Source organism: Anabrus simplex, chromosome 6 (genome assembly GCF_040414725.1).
Source record: "Anabrus simplex isolate iqAnaSimp1 chromosome 6, ASM4041472v1, whole genome shotgun sequence".
Taxonomy (NCBI): Eukaryota; Metazoa; Arthropoda; class Insecta; order Orthoptera; family Tettigoniidae; genus Anabrus; species Anabrus simplex.
In genome coordinates this window covers 6,102,702-6,120,547 of record NC_090270.1, presented here as the reverse complement: position 1 = coordinate 6,120,547, position 17,846 = coordinate 6,102,702, and the positions used below count along the sequence as shown (strand labels likewise).

The window sequence follows — 17,846 nt, the reverse complement described above, 5'->3', positions numbered from 1 at the left end:
TTCCTGCCTGTCTTTAGAGATTGTGGCATGTGTATGAGTGAATTACGTATATACAGCCTGTCACATTTGCGTATGACGGTGAGTGATTTGTGAATTATATACAGGATCTCCCTTTCTTAATATTGTATTCATATTAACAGAACACTTACCATTTGTGTTGTTTGAATTGTAATTCAGTAATAACAATAGCAATAGTTCGTTGTTGATAGTACTGTGCACCACCTGCAGTGTTGGACATATCCCGATTGAGCCTTCAGAGAATCTAAAAAATATTCATTTCAAAACTGCAACTTACAACAGATGGAGAGAGACGGAACGCGTGCAAAGGAAGAGGGTAGAGGTTCTAGGGAACATGACTATCAACAACATCTAATCAGCTAAAATTTATAATAATTTAATAAAAATAAGGGGGGTGAGTTTTGGGATAATACAAATACAGAGAATTTAGATATATATAAACTAAAAATGGCAAGTGATGGAATTAAAAAGCACAGGTTAGTAAAAACCAATTAAACCAAGAACTAGAAAGATTTTAAAATTGTACAAGTAGTGGGCTACTTACCCCAGCTCGGTTCACTATTTTTATGGCTTCGGCTGTCCCGGTATTTAAATTCTAGTCGTTCCATTGAAATAAATTCTTAGTTTCATAAATAAAAGATGACGAATGCTAGTATTAATTCTTATTATAAAATTATAATTGTTATTTTACCTTTAGTTACCTCAATTTCCTGCAAAATAAATACTAAGAGTAAAGTGTATAGGAAACTCTAGAAAAATATAAAATTCACTCCAATGGGAAAATATGGAAAATAAACGAACATTAAAGTAACATGAATCTGAAATAAAATATTAAGGTTGTAACAAGAAGAAAACCACCAACAAATTAGGTGATTAACCCAGAACGAAAATTTATGAAAACCGGAGGAAATCCAAATAAGTTTAATTAATTTAATTACACTACAGTGACATACGTTCCCCGTAATGAATATTCAAAATGACATTATACCACTCTTGCCGAAAAATCAGACGCCTGCCACAACATCACGTTATATCTTCTCGGAAGAGTTAGGGGAATGCACGAAAATAAAAGGAAAGAAATTGGGAAAACAAAGAACAAAGCTGCATGTGTGACGTCAGTTAGCGGGCAAAATTGCAAATCGTATCTTTAAAAAGAAATACACTTCGATATACACGAAGGAAGTTCAATTAAAAAACGACCGTGAAATCAGCTCAAATTCTTACGAATACAGTTGCATACTCTTTGTCATGTAAGGGTACAGACTTAATACAGAAGGTAGTGATTTATAGTTATTTTCTGACTGTTGCGTTCAGTTCATTGTCGCTAAGAATACAGTTTACTTGCCGATACAGTTATTTGCACGTTGGCAAGATTTACGTATTGCCACTGTCTTATTGTGGAAAACACTCGTTTGCGGGTGTATGTAAAGCATAGTTCCTTTTCCTGTGGGATTATGAATCTGTTTTGGTAATACGCGGTAAGTAGAATTGCGGCATGTTCCCATAATGTAATTAATAATGTAGCTGATGTTAAATGTACGGTCTTATTTCGTCCAATTCGTATATACAAAATGCAATTAGTTTGTAAGAAGAAGCAAGAAAAATCTGCAAGAACTCCTGCGAAAAGGAAAGCAACATTACCTCCTCTCTAAAGATCAGTTCAGTTACAATGGAAGGAAATTTCTTCATCAGCCTAACTTAACCTAATCTTGTCGTGTCACGACTTTGGTACGATTTGCAGACAGCCTTTGTGCATTCTTATTGATTTACGGCAAATGCGCATGTAATATATTTGTGCGTGTGTATTATTACAGCGTGGTTCCACGTAAGTCGGACAAGTAACAGCAAATTTCAGGAAGGGACCTGAATCATGTACACCAGGCAAACCTCGAAGAATACGGTTATAATAATGCGTATAAATCAAAATAAAGGCAGAAATACGTAACATTAAATTGAGCGAGGCTGAGAGAGAGTGTATATTTACTGAATTCATCATTGAACTTGAAAAGTGACTTAATTATGAATATCTTGATACATAATTTACTTGGGTAACGTGGCCTTATTGATACATTGACGTTAGTTTGTTGATTGTTATGTCTCGTGATATCAATATGTAACTAGCGATGTTGACAGCAGTGATGAACCGTTAAAATTAGAGAGCAGGGTGGCGATAGTTGCTTTTTAGTTCCTAGTCTTACGTGATGAGTGCCATACAACCATAACACTGTACGTCGCTAGATCAGAACCATTCGTGACATGCATTTAAAGTAATGATGCCCCTGTAAAAATTATACTGAATAAGAAATGGTACCCCAAGTAAATAAAACATAAAATAAGAAAACCTCAACCACAGATACCACAATGGTGGTGGTGGTGGTGTTTACTGTTTTAAGAGGAGTGCAACTGGCCAACCATGCTCTATTAACACTAATCAGAGAGGAAAAGAAACGGGTCGTAAAATAAAGTTATCGGTCAAAGAACGACAAGGTACACGAAGGGCGTGATACTGACGACTCCGTAGACCTACCGTCACGATCGGAAAAGGTCAAGAGTTGACCAAGGGAGGTCGGATACGATAGATGACAGTGAGAAACCTGGCACAAGTGGAAGCAATGTCAGGGGACAGCTAGGTGCCCCGTGGTCACCAAACACGTTCCCAAGTTAGCAGAACCTTTTAGTCACCTCTTACGACAGGCAGGGCATATTGTGGATGTTGTCCTACCCCGTACCCACCCACGGGGGGGATACGAACAACAAGACACACCAACTATTAAAAGAAACTTAACTTTACACTCAACTCAGGAGAAAGAAGGAAAACTGAACCAGAAACTGGGCCCTTACAAACAACAGAAACAATTACAATTTAAATTAGTCGATATTTAAGTTTTCAAAATCTATAGTTCCGTTTCTATTAGTTTCGACTTGAAAGTTAACCGGAAGTCAGACATTGGTGCCAAGTTGTCACGAGTACAAACAGCTGATTCACGAACGGAAAACTATATACTCGAGTATAAGTTTCTTTGTAGCAACATGTATAGCTCACATAGCGTAGTTAGGATAAGACTACAAGATCAAATCTGGAGCAGATAAAACGCGACAAAATGAAATTTACTCACAATCTACAAGAGCTCGCGTTGCTAATCGATTCAATTTCTCCTAAGGAAGGGAAAATCCCACAAATGGAACACGTCACTCATTTCTGAGTCACTATCGGCGTTGTCTTCGTCTGTTGAGGTTTCACTCTCGCTTGACTAACGAGATAATATCGTCTTCAACATAATCGTCTGTGGGACTTTCACTTATCTCGGATTGTGTCTCACAACCTTGCTCCAGTCTTCCGCAGTAACACGCCTACGGCTTCCCAAAGAAGTCTTTCAACTTCCGAAACTGTGAAGAGTTGGTTATTTGCAGGTACATAATCCTTCATTTGATCCCAAATGGTGTTAAAATGGCAATGGTATGGTGGAAAATGAACACCTGGCTATTTGATCCACCACGTAAACTGAGCATTAGGGCTTGTTTTGTTTCACAAGATGCATGAGATCCCCCCTCCTCATGTCATCGCGAACTGATACATTGTGCTCTTTCAACCACTCTATGAACTCATGATTTCTAGTTGCCATTGTTGGTGCTTTGACAAGAATATCCGAGTGAACTGAAAAGACCGCGAACAAATCGACAACACTGGTACCCGGAAGTAGAGTCTAACGCGCTCTATCGGAGCGATCGCCTGCCTATGATTGCTGTTTATTAATTCACTTAGACTCCGGCAAAAGACAGCACTCAAATGTCAAGTCGAAACTCATTAGAACTGAACTATAAGTGAATTGCATGGACGAAATTGTCGAAATGCTGAAGATATTTCTGGAATAACACACGTTGTACAATTAACAGTGGAAAACTAGAAGTAGGGTTTTCGACATTTCGAATGTTTCAGAGTCGAAGAAGCCAAAGTCTCATCTACAGTGTATATATAAAATTGGATGTTGGTATATTTGAGATCAATAAACTCAAAAACTACTCGACCGATTTCACTGAAATTTTCACAGTTCGTTCTTATTACTTCTGAGAGCGATTATGAAGTGGTTTGAACGAAATCGAATAGGTACTTTTATTATTATGAGTAATTTTATGTAATTTTATTAAATTGTAGGAGACAAACCTCGTGGTAGAAAGACACCACAAACACACTTAAATACGAAGGGCGAGAGAGCTAAGTTATAAAAACAATCGAAAATAGTGTCAAATCCATATTTGGGGTCGCTGGGAAAAATAGTGGCAGTGAGGCTTTTTAAAGTCCAAGTTCAGCCCCCTTTGGGGGTGGGAGCCAGGGGGGAGTGAGATATAAAAATAATCTAAAGAGTCGAATCCATAGTTGTCGGGGTCGCTGAGAAGCATACTGACATTCCGGACGTCGTTGAAGTCCATCTTCAGTCCTCAACGGCGTGGAGATGAGAAGGGGTTGAAAAGAAATGGTCGAGAATGACCGAAATTACGGATGTATGAGTACTTCTTCCAACATAGCCCTCATACAAAATTGGTACACATATGATTTACTATCTGAAACAATTACTTGCACTCCTAGCGGAGGAGGTGAAATATAAAAATAAATGAAAATGAGCGGTATTAATGTCGAATACCATCGTTTACGAGGTCGCTGAGTTGAACTGTGACATTCTCGATGGTTAAGTCGTACATATGGGTGTATGAGGGTATGCTCCAGAATAGCTCTCAACGAAACGCGGTACACATATGACTTACAATCTGGAAAAGTAATACTATGGAGATAAAACATACCAACCTCCTTTGGGGTGGGGAATGAAAGGGGTGGCATTTAAAAGTAATGGAAAATAACCGATATTAATGTTGATCCATTTGTCATGTGTCGCTGAGACGAACTGTGACGCTGTGAATACCGCTTAAGTCCACGTTGATCCTCCATTCAGATGGGAGGCTGAGAGGGATTTATCAGTAAAGAGTCTAAAATGACCGAGATTAGTGTTGAATCCACTGCTTTCGGGGTCGCAAAGCTGATTGGTGACAATCTCAAGGACAGTTGAAATCGTGTAGATCATATCTATAGCGCGACGGATGAATCCATGTAGTTATCACATATTATTTTTTTCGAAAGGAAACTTCCCTGTAAATTCGAGATTCCGCAAAGATGAAGTTCTACTCGAAATGTAAATAATCTAAAACTTGAAATCAAACATAACTCTAAAACTACATAATAGGTGGTAAAAATCAATATCCCGAAAAGGAGTTCTATAAATATTAACTTCACACACAACTAACTGGTAATACCGATCTTAAAAGTAAACATTCAAAAACCAACCGGGCAACGCCGGACACTGCACCTAGTACAACATGTGGCGAGGGTCAGAGCTTGCACGAGTATACAGCTGGGCGCACAGTCACTGTAGCTAGTACTGTGTGTATAACATGTGGCGAGGGTCAGAGCTTGCACGAGTATACAGCTGGGTGCACAGTCACTGTAGTTAGTACTGTGTGTATATCATGTGGCGAGGGTCAGAGCTTGCACGAGTATACAGCTGGGTGCACAGTCACTGTAGTTAGTACTGTGTGTATAACATGTGGCGACGGTCAGAGCTTGCACGAGTATACAGCTGGGCGCACAGTCACTGCAGCTAGTACTGTGTGGGTAACATGTGGCGAGGGTCAGAGCTTGCACGAGTATACAGCTGGGTGCACAGTCACTGTAGTTAGTACTGTGTGTATAACATATGGCGAGGGTCAGAGCTTCCACGAGTATACAGCTAGGCGCACAGTCACTGCAGCTAGTACTGTGTGTGTAACATGTGGCGAGGGTCAGAGCTTGCACGAGTATACAGCTGGGTGCACAGTCACTGTAGTTAGTATTGTGTGTGTAACATGTGGCGAGGGTCAGAGCTTGCACGAGTATACAGCTGGGCGCACAGTCACTGCAGCTAGTACTGTGTGTATAACATGTGGCGAGGGTCAGAGCTTGCACGAGTATACTGCTGGGCGCACAGTCACTGTAGCTAGTACTGTGTGTATAACATGTGGCGAGGGTCAGAGCTTGCACGAGTATACAGCTGGGCGCACAGTCACCGTAGCTAGTACTGTGTGTGTAACATGTGGCGAGGGTCAGAGCTTGCACGAGTATACAGCTGGGCGCACAGTCACTGCAGCTAGTACTGTGTGTATAACATGTGGCGAGGGTCAGAGCTTGCACGAGTATACAGCTGGGCGCACAGTCACTGACCAGTACTGTGTGTGTAACATGTGGCGAGGGTCAGAGCTTGCACGAGTATACAGCTGGGCGCACAGTCACTGCAGCTAGTACTGTGTGTATAACATGTGGCGAGGGTCAGAGCTTGCACGAGTATACAGCTAGGCGCACAGTCACTGTAGCTAGTACTGTGTGTGTAACATGTGGCGAGGGTCAGAGCTTGCACGAGTATACAGCTGGGCGCACAGTCACTGCAGCTAGTACTGTGTGTGTAACATGTGGCGAGGGTCAGAGCTTGCACGAGTATACAGCTGGGCGCACAGTCACTGCAGCTAGTACTGTGTGTGTAACATGTGGCGAGGGTCAGAGCATGCACGAGTATACAGCTGGGCGCACAGTCACTGTAGCTAGTACTGTGTGTATAACATGTGGCGAGGGTCAGAGCTTGCACGAGTATACAGCTGGGCGCACAGTCACTGCAGCTAGTACTGTGTGTGTAACATGTGGCGAGGGTCAGAGCTTGCACGAGTATACAGCTGGGCGCACAGTCACTGTAGCTAGTACTGTGTGTATAACATGTGGCGAGGGTCAGAGCTTGCACGAGTATACAGCTGGGCGCACAGTCACTGCAGCTAGTACTGTGTGTGTAACATGTGGCGAGGGTCAGAGCTTGCACGAGTATGCAGCTGGGCGCCCAGTCACTGTAGCTAGTACTGTGTGTATATCATGTGGCGAGGGTCAGAGCTTGCACGAGTATACAGCTGGGCGCACAATCACTGCAGCTAGTACTGTGTGGAGCTGGTCATCCGTCCATGTTAGAGGCAGCTTAAGATAGATTAGTATAGATTTAATGTTGTAATTAGTTATAGGCTTAATTTAGAGATAGGGGGTGCCCTAACATGTGAGCCGGCCATCCGTCCATGTTAGGGGCAGCTTAACAGATTTAGCTAGGGGTGGAACCTTGCATGGTTGTCCGGTATTCCGCCTGTGTAGGGCCCACCAAGTTAGTAGTATGTAATTTGGATTACTGGACATTGTTATTTTTCTTTATAAAGGATCAAATGGGTATTATTACTGTAGATCTAAAGAAAAATAATAAATCTAAATCTAAATCTAGTACTGTGTGTGTAACATGTGGCGAGGGTCAGAGCTTGCACGAGTATACAGCTGGGCGCACAGTCACTGCAGCTAGTACTGTGTGTGTAACATGTGGCGAGGGTCAGAGCTTGCACGAGTATACAGCTGGGCGCACAGTCACTGCAGATAGTACTGTGTGTGTAACATGTGGCGAGGGTCAGAGCTTGCACGAGTATACAGCTGGGCGCACAGTCACTGTAGCTAGTACTGTGTGTGTAACATGTGGCGAGGGTCAGAGCTTGCACGAGTATACAGCTGGGCGCACAGTCACTGTAGCTAGTACTGTGTGTATATCATGTGGCGAGGGTCAGAGCTTGCACGAGTATACAGGTGGGCGCACAGTCACTGCAGCTAGTACTGTGTGTATATCATGGGGCTAGGGTCAGAGCTTGCACGAGTATACAGCTGGGCGCACAGTCACTGCAGCTAGTACTGTGTGTGAAACATGTGGCGAGGGTCAGAGCTTGCACGAGTATACAGCTGGGCGCACAGTCAACGCAGCTAGTACTCTGTGTGTAACATGTGGCGAGGGTCAGAGCTTGCACGAGTATACAGCTGGGCGCACAGTCACTGCAGCTAGTACTGTGTGTGTAACATGTGGCGAGGGTCAGAGCTTGCACGAGTATACAGCTGGACGCACAGTCACTGCAGCTAGTACTGTGTGTATAACATGTGGCGAGGGTCAGAGCTTGCACGAGTATACAGCTGGGCGCACAGTCACTGTAGCTAGTACTGTGTGTATAACATGTGGCGAGGGTCAGAGCTTGCACGAGTATACAGCTGGGCGCACAGTCACTGCAGCTAGTACTGTGTGTGTAATATGTGGCGAGGGTCAGAGCTTGCACGAGTATACAGCTGGGCGCACAGTCAACGCAGCTAGTACTCTGTGTGTGTAACATGTGGCGAGGGTCAGAGCTTGCACGAGTATACAGCTGGGCGCACAGTCACTGCAGCTAGTACTGTGTGTGTAACATGTGGCGAGGGTCAGAGCTTGCACGAGTATACAGCTGGACGCACAGTCACTGCAGCTAGTACTGTGTGTGTAACATGTGGCGAGGGTCAGAGCTTGCACGAGTATACAGCTGGGCGCACAGTCACTGTAGCTAGTACTGTGTGTATATCATGTGGCGAGGGTCAGAGCTTGCACGAGTATACAGCTGGGCGCACAGTCACTGCAGCTAGTACTGTGTGGAGCTGGTCATCCGTCCATGTTAGAGGCAGCTTAAGATAGATTAGTATAGATTTAATGTTGTAATTAGTTATAGGCTTAATTTAGAGATAGGGGGTGCCCTAACATGTGAGCCGGTCATCCGTCCATGTTAGAGGCAGCTTAACAGATTTAGCTAGGGGTGGAACCTTGCATGGTTGTCCGGAATTCCGCCTGTGTAGGGCCCACCAAGTTAGTAGTATGTAATTTGGATTACTGGACATTGTTATTTTTCTTTATAACGGATCAAATGGGTATTATTACTGTAGATCTAAAGAAAAATAATAAATCTAAATCTAAATCTAGTACTGTGTGTGTAACATGTGGCGAGGGTCAGAGCTTGCACGAGTATACAGCTGGGCGCACAGTCACTGCAGCTAGTACTGTGTGTGTAACATGTGGCGAGGGTCAGAGCTTGCACGAGTATACAGCTGGGCGCACAGTCACTGCAGATAGTACTGTGTGTGTAACATGTGGCGAGGGTCAGAGCTTGCACGAGTATACAGGTGGGCGCACAGTCACTGCAGCTAGTACTGTGTGTACATCATGTGGCGAGGGTCAGAGCTTGCACGAGTATACAGCTGGGCGCACAGTCACTGCAGCTAGTACTGTGTGTGTAACATGTGGCGAGGGTCAGAGCTTGCACGAGTATACAGCTGGGCGCACAGTCAACGCAGCTAGTACTCTGTGTGTAACATGTGGCGAGGGTCAGAGCTTGCACGAGTATACAGCTGGGCGCACAGTCACTGCAGCTAGTACTGTGTGTGTAACATGTGGCGAGGGTCAGAGCTTGCACGAGTATACAGCTGGGCGCACAGTCACTGCAGCTAGTACTGTGTGTGTAACATGTGGCGAGGGTCAGAGCTTGCACGAGTATGCAGCTGGGCGCACAGTCACTGTAGCTAGTACTGTGTGTATATCATGTGGCGAGGGTCAGAGCTTGCACGAGTATACAGCTGGGCGCACAATCACTGCAGCTAGTACTGTGTGGAGCTGGTCATCCGTCCATGTTAGAGGCAGCATAAGATAGATTAGTATAGATTTAATGTTGTAATTAGTTATAGGTTTAATTTAGAGATAGGGGGTGCCATAACATGTGAGCCGGTCATCCGTCCATGTTAGAGGCAGCTTAACAGATTTAGCTAGGGGTGGAACCTTGCATGGTTGTCCGGTATTCCGCCTGTGTAGGGCCCACCAAGTTAGTAGTATGTAATTTGGATTACTGGACATTGTTATTTTTCTTTATAACGGATCAAATGAGTATTATTACTGTAGATCTAAAGAAAAATAATAAATCTAAATCTAAATCTAGTACTGTGTGTGTAACATGTGGCGAGGGTCAGAGCTTGCACGAGTATACAGCTGGGCGCACAGTCACTGCAGCTAGTACTGTGTGTGTAACATGTGGCGAGGGTCAGAGCTTGCACGAGTATACAGCTGGGCGCACAGTCACTGCAGATAGTACTGTGTGTGTAACATGTGGCGAGGGTCAGAGCTTGCAAGAGTATACAGCTGGGCGCACAGTCACTGTAGCTAGTACTGTGTGTGTAACATGTGGCGAGGGTCAGAGCTTGCACGAGTATACAGTTGGGCGCACAGTCACTGTAGCTAGTACTGTGTGTATATCATGTGGCGAGGGTCAGAGCTTGCACGAGTATACAGGTGGGCGCACAGTCACAGCAGCTAGTACTGTGTGTGTAACATGTGGCGAGGGTCAGAGCTTGCACGAGTATACAGCTGGGCGCACAGTCAACGCAGCTAGTACTCTGTGTGTAACATGTGGCGAGGGTCAGAGCTTGCACGAGTATACAGCTGGGCGCACAGTCACTGCAGCTAGTACTGTGTGTGTAACATGTGGCGAGGGTCAGAGCTTGCACGAGTATACAGCTGGACGCACAGTCACTGCAGCTAGTATTGTGTGTGTAACATGTGGCGAGGGTCAGAGCTTGCACGAGTATACAGCTGGGCGCACAGTCACTGTAGCTAGTACTGTGTGTATAACATGTGGCGAGGGTCAGAGCTTGCACGAGTATACAGCTGGGCGCACAGTCACTGCAGCTAGTACTGTGTGTGTAACATGTGGCGAGGGTCAGAGCTTGCACGAGTATACAGCTGGGCGCACAGTCACTGTAGCTAGTACTGTGTGTATATCATGTGGCGAGGGTCAGAGCTTGCACGAGTATACAGCTGGGCGCACAGTCACTGCAGCTAGTACTGTGTGGAGCTGGTCATCCGTCCATGTTAGAGGCAGCTTAAGATAGATTAGTATAGATTTAATGTTGTAATTAGTTATAGGCTTAATTTAGAGATAGGGGGTGCCCTAACATGTGAGCCGGTCATCCGTCCATGTTAGAGGCAGCTTAACAGATTTAGCTAGGGGTGGAACCTTGCATGGTTGTCCGGTATTCCGCCTGTGTAGGGCCCACCAAGTTAGTAGTATGTAATTTGGATTAGGCTGGACATTGTTATTTTTCTTTATAACGGATCAAATGGTTATTATTACTGTAGATCTAAAGAAAAAAAATAAATCTAAATCTAAATCTAGTACTGTGTGTGTAACATGTGACGAGGGTCAGAGCTTGCACGAGTATACAGCTGGGCGCACAGTCACTGCAGCTAGTACTGTGTGTGTAACATGTGGCGAGGGTCAGAGCTTGCACGAGTATACAGCTGGGCGCACAGTCACTGTAGCTAGTACTGTGTGTGTAACATGCGGCGAGGGTCAGAGCTTGCACGAGTGTACAGCTGGGCGCACAGTCACTGCAGCTAGTACTCTGTGTGTAACATGTGGCGAGGGTCAGAGCTTGCACGAGAATACAGCTGGGCGCACAGTCACTGTAGCTAGTACTGTGTGTATAACATGCGGCGAGGGTCAGAGCTTGCACGAGTATACAGCTGGGCGCACAGTCACTGCAGCTAGTACTGTGTGTGTAACATGTGGCGAGGGTCAGAGCTTGCACGAGTATACAGCTGGGCGCACAGTCACTGTAGCTAGTACTGTGTGTGTAACATGTGGCGAGGGTCAGAGCTTGCACGAGTATACAGCTGGGCGCACAGTCACTGCAACCAGTACTGTGTGTGTAACAAGTGGCGAGTGTCAGAGCTGCACGAGTTTACAGCTGGGCGCACTGTCACTGCAGCTAGTACTGTGTGTGTAACATGTGGCGAGGGTCAGAGGTTGCACGAGTATACAGCTGGGCGCACAGTCACAGCAGCTAGTACTGTGTGTGTGTAACATGTGGCGAGGGTCAGAGCTTGCACGAGTATACAGCTGGGTGCACAGTCACAGCAGCTAGTACTGTGTGTGTAAAAAGTAGCGAGGGTCAGAGCTTGCACGAGTATACACCTGGCCGCACTGTCACTGCAGCTAGTACTGTGTGTGTAACATGTGGCAAGGGTCAGAGCTTGCACGAGTATACAGCTGGGCGCACAATCACTGCAGCTAGTACTGTGTGTATAACATGTGGCGAGGGTCAGATCTTGCACGAGTATACAGCTGGGCGCACAGTCAACGCAGCTAGTACTCTGTGTGTAACATGTGGCGAGGGTCAGAGCTTGCACGAGTATACAGCTGGGCGCACAGTCACTGCAGCTAGTACTATGTGTATAACATGTGGCGAGGGTCAGAGCTTGCACGAGTATACAGGTGGGCGCACAGTCACTGTAGCTAGTACTGTGTGTATATCATGTGGCGAGGGTCAGAGCTTGCATGAGTATACAGCTGGGCGCACAGTCACTGCAGCTAGTACTGTGTGTATAACATGTGCGAGGGTCAGAGCTTGCACGAGTATACTGCTGGGCGCACAGTCACTGCAGCTAGTACTGTGTGTATATCATGTGGCGAGGGTCAGAGCTTGCACGAGTATACTGCTGGGCGCACAGTCACTGTAGCTAGTACTGTGTGTATATCATGTGGCGAGAGTCAGAGCTTGCACGAGTATACAGCTGGGCGCACAGTCACTGCAGCTAGTACTGTGTGTGTAACATGTGGCGAGGGTCAGAGCTTGCACGAGTATACAGCTCGGCGCACAGTCACTGCAGCTAGTACTGTGTGTATAACACGTGGCGAGGGTCAGAGCTTGCACGTGTATAGAGCTGGGCGCACAGTCACTGCAGCTAGTACTGTGTGTATAACATGTGGCGAGGGTCAGAGCTTGCACGAGTATACAGGTGGGCGCACAGTCACTGCAGCTAGTACTGTGTGTGTAACATGTGGCGAGGGTCAGAGCTTGCACTAGTATACAGCTGGGCGCACAGTCACTGCAGCTAGTACTGTGTGTATAACATGTGGCGAGGGTCAGAGCTTGCACGAGTATACAGCTGGGCGCACATTCACTGCAGCTAGTACTGTGTGTGTAACATGTGGCGAGGGTCAGAGCTTGCACGAGTATACAGCCGGGCGCACAGTCACTGCAGCTAATACTGGGTGTGTAACATGTGGCGAGGGTCAGAGCTTGCACGAGTATACAGCTGGGCGCACAGTCACTGTAGCTAGTACTGTGTGTGTAACATGTGGCGAGGGTCAGAGCTTGCACGACTATACAGCTGGGCGCACAGTCACTGCAGCTAGTACTCTGTGTGTAACATGTGGCGAGGGTCAGAGCTTGCACGAGTATACAGCTGGGCGCACAGTCACTGTAGCTAGTACTGTGTGTATAACATGTGGCGAGGGTCAGAGCTTGCACGAGTATACAGCTGGGCGCACAGTCACTGCAGCTAGTACTGTGTGTGTAACATGTGGCGAGGGTCAGAGCATGCACGAGTATACAGCTGGGCGCACAGTCACTGTAGCTAGTACTGTGTGTATAACATGTGGCGAGGGTCAGAGCTTGCACGAGTATACAGCTGGGCGCACAGTCACTGCAGCTAGTACTGTGTGTGTAACATGTGGCGAGGGTCAGAGCTTGCACGAGTATACAGCTAGGCGCACAGTCACTGCAGCTAGTACTGTGTGTGTAACATGTGGCGAGGGTCAGAGCTTGCACGAGTATACAGCTGGGCGCACAGTCACTGCAGCTAGTACTATGTGTATAACATGTGGCGAGGGTCAGAGCTTGCACGAGTATACTGCTGGGCGCACAGTCACTGTAGCTAGTACTGTGTGTGTAACATGTGGCGAGGGTCAGAGCTTGCACGAGTATACAGCTGTGCGCACAGTCACTGCAGCTAGTACTGTGTGTATAACATGTGGCGAGAGTCAGAGCTTGCACGAGTATACAGCTGGGCGCACAGTCACTGCAGCTAGTACTGTGTGCATAACATGTGGCGAGGGTCAGAGCTTGCACGAGTATACAGCTGGGCGAACAGTCACTGTAGCTAGTACTGTGTGTATATCACTTGGCGAGGGTCAGAGCGTGCACGAGTATACAGCTGGGCGCACAGTCACTGCAGCTAGTACTGTGTGGAGCTGGTCATCCGTCCATGTTAGAGGCAGCTTAAGATAGATTAGTATAGATTTAATGTTGTAATTAGTTATAGGCTTAATTTAGAGATAGGGGGTGCCCTAACATGTGAGCCGGTCATCCGTCCATGTTAGAGGCAGCTTAACAGATTTAGCTAGGGGTGGAACCTTGCATGGTTGTCCGGTATTCCGCCTGTGTAGGGCCCACAAAGTTAGTAGTATGTAATTTGGATTAGGCTGGACATTGTTTTTTTTCTTTATAACGGATCAAATGGGTATTATTACTGTAGATCTAAAGAAAAATAATAAATCTAAATCTAAATCTAGTACTGTGTGTGTAACATGTGGCGAGGGTCAGAGCTTGCACGAGTATACAGCTGGGCGCACAGTCACTGCAGCTAGTACTGTGTGTGTAACATGTGGCGAGGGTCAGAGCTTGCACGAGTATACTGCTGCTGCGCACAGTCACTGTAGCTAGTACTGTGTGTATATCATGTGGCGAGGGTCAGAGCTTGCACGAGTATACCGCTGGGCGCACAGTCACTGTAGCTAGTACTGTGTGTGTAACATGTGGCGAGGGTCAGAGCTTGCACGAGTATACTGCTGGGCGCACAGTCACTGTAGCTAGTACTGTGTGTATATCATGTGGCGAGGGTCAGAGCTTGCACGAGTATACAGCTGGGCGCACAGTCACTGTAGCTAGTACTGTGTGTGTAACATGTGGCGAGGGTCAGAGCTTGCAAGAGTATACTGCTGGGCGCACAGTCACTGTAGCTAGTACTGTGTGTATATCATGTGGCGAGGGTCAGAGCTTGCACGAGTATACAGCTGGGCGCACAGTCACTGCAGCTAGTACTGTGTGTGTAACATGTGGCGAGGGTCAGAGCTTGCACGAGTATACAGCTGGGCGCACAGTCACTGCAGATAGTACTGTGTGTGTAACATGTGGCGAGGGTCAGAGCTTGCACGATTATACAGCTGGGCGCACAGTCACTGTAGCTAGAACTGTGTGTGTAACATGTGGCGAGGGTCAGAGCTTGCACGAGTATACAGCTGGGCGCACAGTCACTGTAGCTAGTACTGTGTGTATATCATGTGGCGAGGGTCAGAGCTTGCACGAGTATACAGGTGGGCGCACAGTCACTGCAGCTAGTACTGTGTGTATATCATGGGGCTAGGGTCAGAGCTTGCACGAGTATACAGCTGGGCGCACAGGCACTGCAGCTAGTACTGTGTGTGAAACATGTGGCGAGGGTCAGAGCTTGCACGAGTATACAGCTGGGCGCACAGTCAACGCAGCTAGTACTCTGTGTGTAACATGTGGCGAGGGTCAGAGCTTGCACGAGTATACAGCTGGGCGCACAGTCACTGCAGCTAGTACTGTGTGTGTAACATGTGGCGAGGGTCAGAGCTTGCACGAGTATACAGCTGGACGCACAGTCACTGCAGCTAGTACTGTGTGTGTAACATGTGGCGAGGGTCAGAGCTTGCACGAGTATACAGCTGGGCGCACAGTCACTGTAGCTAGTACTGTGTGTATAACATGTGGCGAGGGTCAGAGCTTGCACGAGTATACAGCTGGGCGCACAGTCACTGCAGCTAGTACTGTGTGTGTAACATGTGGCGAGGGTCAGAGCTTGCACGATTATACAGCTGGGCGCACAGTCACTGTAGCTAGTACTGTGTGTATATCATGTGGCGAGGGTCAGAGCTTGCACGAGTATACATCTGGGCGCACAGTCACTGCAGCTAGTACTGTGTGGAGCTGGTCATCCGTCCATGTTAGAGGCAGCTTAAGATAGATTAGTATAGATTTAATGTTGTAATTAGTTATAGGCTTAATTTAGAGATAGGGGGTGCCTTAACATGTGAGCCGGTCATCCGTCCATGTTAGAGGCAGCTTAACAGATTTAGCTAGGGGTGGAACCTTGCATGGTTGTCCGGTATTCCGCCTGTGTTGGGCCCACCAAGTTAGTAGTATGTAATTTGGATTACTGGACATTGTTATTTTTCTTTATAACGGATCAAATGGGTATTATTACTGTAGATCTAAAGAAAAATAATAAATCTAAATCTAAATCTAGTACTGTGTGTGTAACATGTGGCGAGGGTCAGAGCTTGCACGAGTATACAGCTGGGCGCACAGCCACTGCAGCTAGTACTGTGTGTGTAACATGTGGCGAGGGTCAGAGCTTGCACGAGTATACAGCTGGGCGGACAGTCACTGCAGATAGTACTGTGTGTGTAACATGTGGCGAGGGTCAGAGCTTGCACGAGTATACAGGTGGGCGCACAGTCACTGCAGCTAGTACTGTGTGTACATCATGTGGCGAGGGTCAGAGCTTGCACGAGTATACAGCTGGGCGCACAGTCACTGCAGCTAGTACTGTGTGTGTAACATGTGGCGAGGGTCAGAGCTTGCACGAGTATACAGCTGGGCGCACAGTCAACGCAGCTAGTACTCTGTGTGTAACATGTGGCGAGGGTCAGAGCTTGCACGAGTATACAGCTGGGCGCACAGTCACTGCAGCTAGTACTGTGTGTGTAACATGTGGCGAGGGTCAGAGCTTGCACGAGTATACAGCTGGGCGCACAGTCACTGCAGCTAGTACTGTGTGTGTAACATGTGGCGAGGGTCAGAGCTTGCACGAGTATGCAGCTGGGCGCACAGTCACTGTAGCTAGTACTGTGTGTATATCATGTGGCGAGGGTCAGAGCTTGCACGAGTATACAGCTGGGCGCACAATCACTGCAGCTAGTACTGTGTGGAGCTGGTCATCCGTCCATGTTAGAGGCAGCTTAAGATAGATTAGTATAGATTTAATGTTGTAATTAGTTATAGGCTTAATTTAGAGATAGGGGGTGCCATAACATGTGAGCCGGTCATCCGTCCATGTTAGAGGCAGCTTAACAGATTTAGCTAGGGGTGGAACCTTGTTTGGTTGTCCGGTATTCCGCCTGTGTAGGGCCCACCCAGTTAGTAGTATGTAATTTGGATTACTGGACATTGTTATTTTTCTTTATAACGGATCAAATGGGTATTATTACTGTAGATCTAAAGAAAAATAATAAATCTAAATCTAAATCTAGTACTGTGTGTGTAACATGTGGCGAGGGTCAGAGCTTGCACGAGTATACAGCTGGGCGCACAGTCACTGCAGCTAGTACTGTGTGTGTAACATGTGGCGAGGGTCAGAGCTTGCACGAGTATACAGCTGGGCGCACAGTCACTGCAGATAGTACTGTGTGTGTAACATGTGGCGAGGGTCAGAGCTTGCACGAGTATACAGCTGGGCGCACAGTCACTGTAGCTAGTACTGTGTGTGTAACATGTGGCGAGGGTCAGAGCTTGCACGAGTATACAGCTGGGCGCACAGTCACTGTAGCTAGTACTGTGTGTATATCATGTGGCGAGGGTCAGAGCTTGCACGAGTATACAGGTGGGCGCACAGTCACAGCAGCTAGTACTGTGTGTGTAACATGTGGCGAGTGTCAGAGCTTGCACGAGTATACAGCTGGGCGCACAGTCAACGCAGCTAGTACTCTGTGTGTAACATGTGGCGGGGGTCAGAGCTTGCACGAGTATACAGCTGGGCGCACAGTCACTGCAGCTAGTACTGTGTGTGTAACATGTGGCGAGGGTCAGAGCTTGCACGAGTATACAGCTGGACGCACAGTCACTGCAGCTAGTATTGTGTGTGTAACATGTGGCGAGGGTCAGAGCTTGCACGAGTATACAGCTGGGCGCACAGTCACTGTAGCTAGTACTGTGTGTATAACATGTGGCGAGGGTCAGAGCTTGCACGAGTATACAGCTGGGCGCACAGTCACTGCAGCTAGTACTGTGTGTGTAACATGTGGCGAGGGTC

At 46.9% G+C, this 17,846-nt stretch overlaps 1 protein-coding gene across 4 annotated transcripts in view; it reads left to right on the top strand.

The window, feature by feature from the left end:
* LOC136875406 (sodium-coupled monocarboxylate transporter 1) overlaps nucleotides 1–17,846 on the top strand; it is a 238,344-nt gene that overhangs the window by 178,454 nt on the left and 42,044 nt on the right. The gene's annotated exons all lie outside the window — the stretch shown is intronic.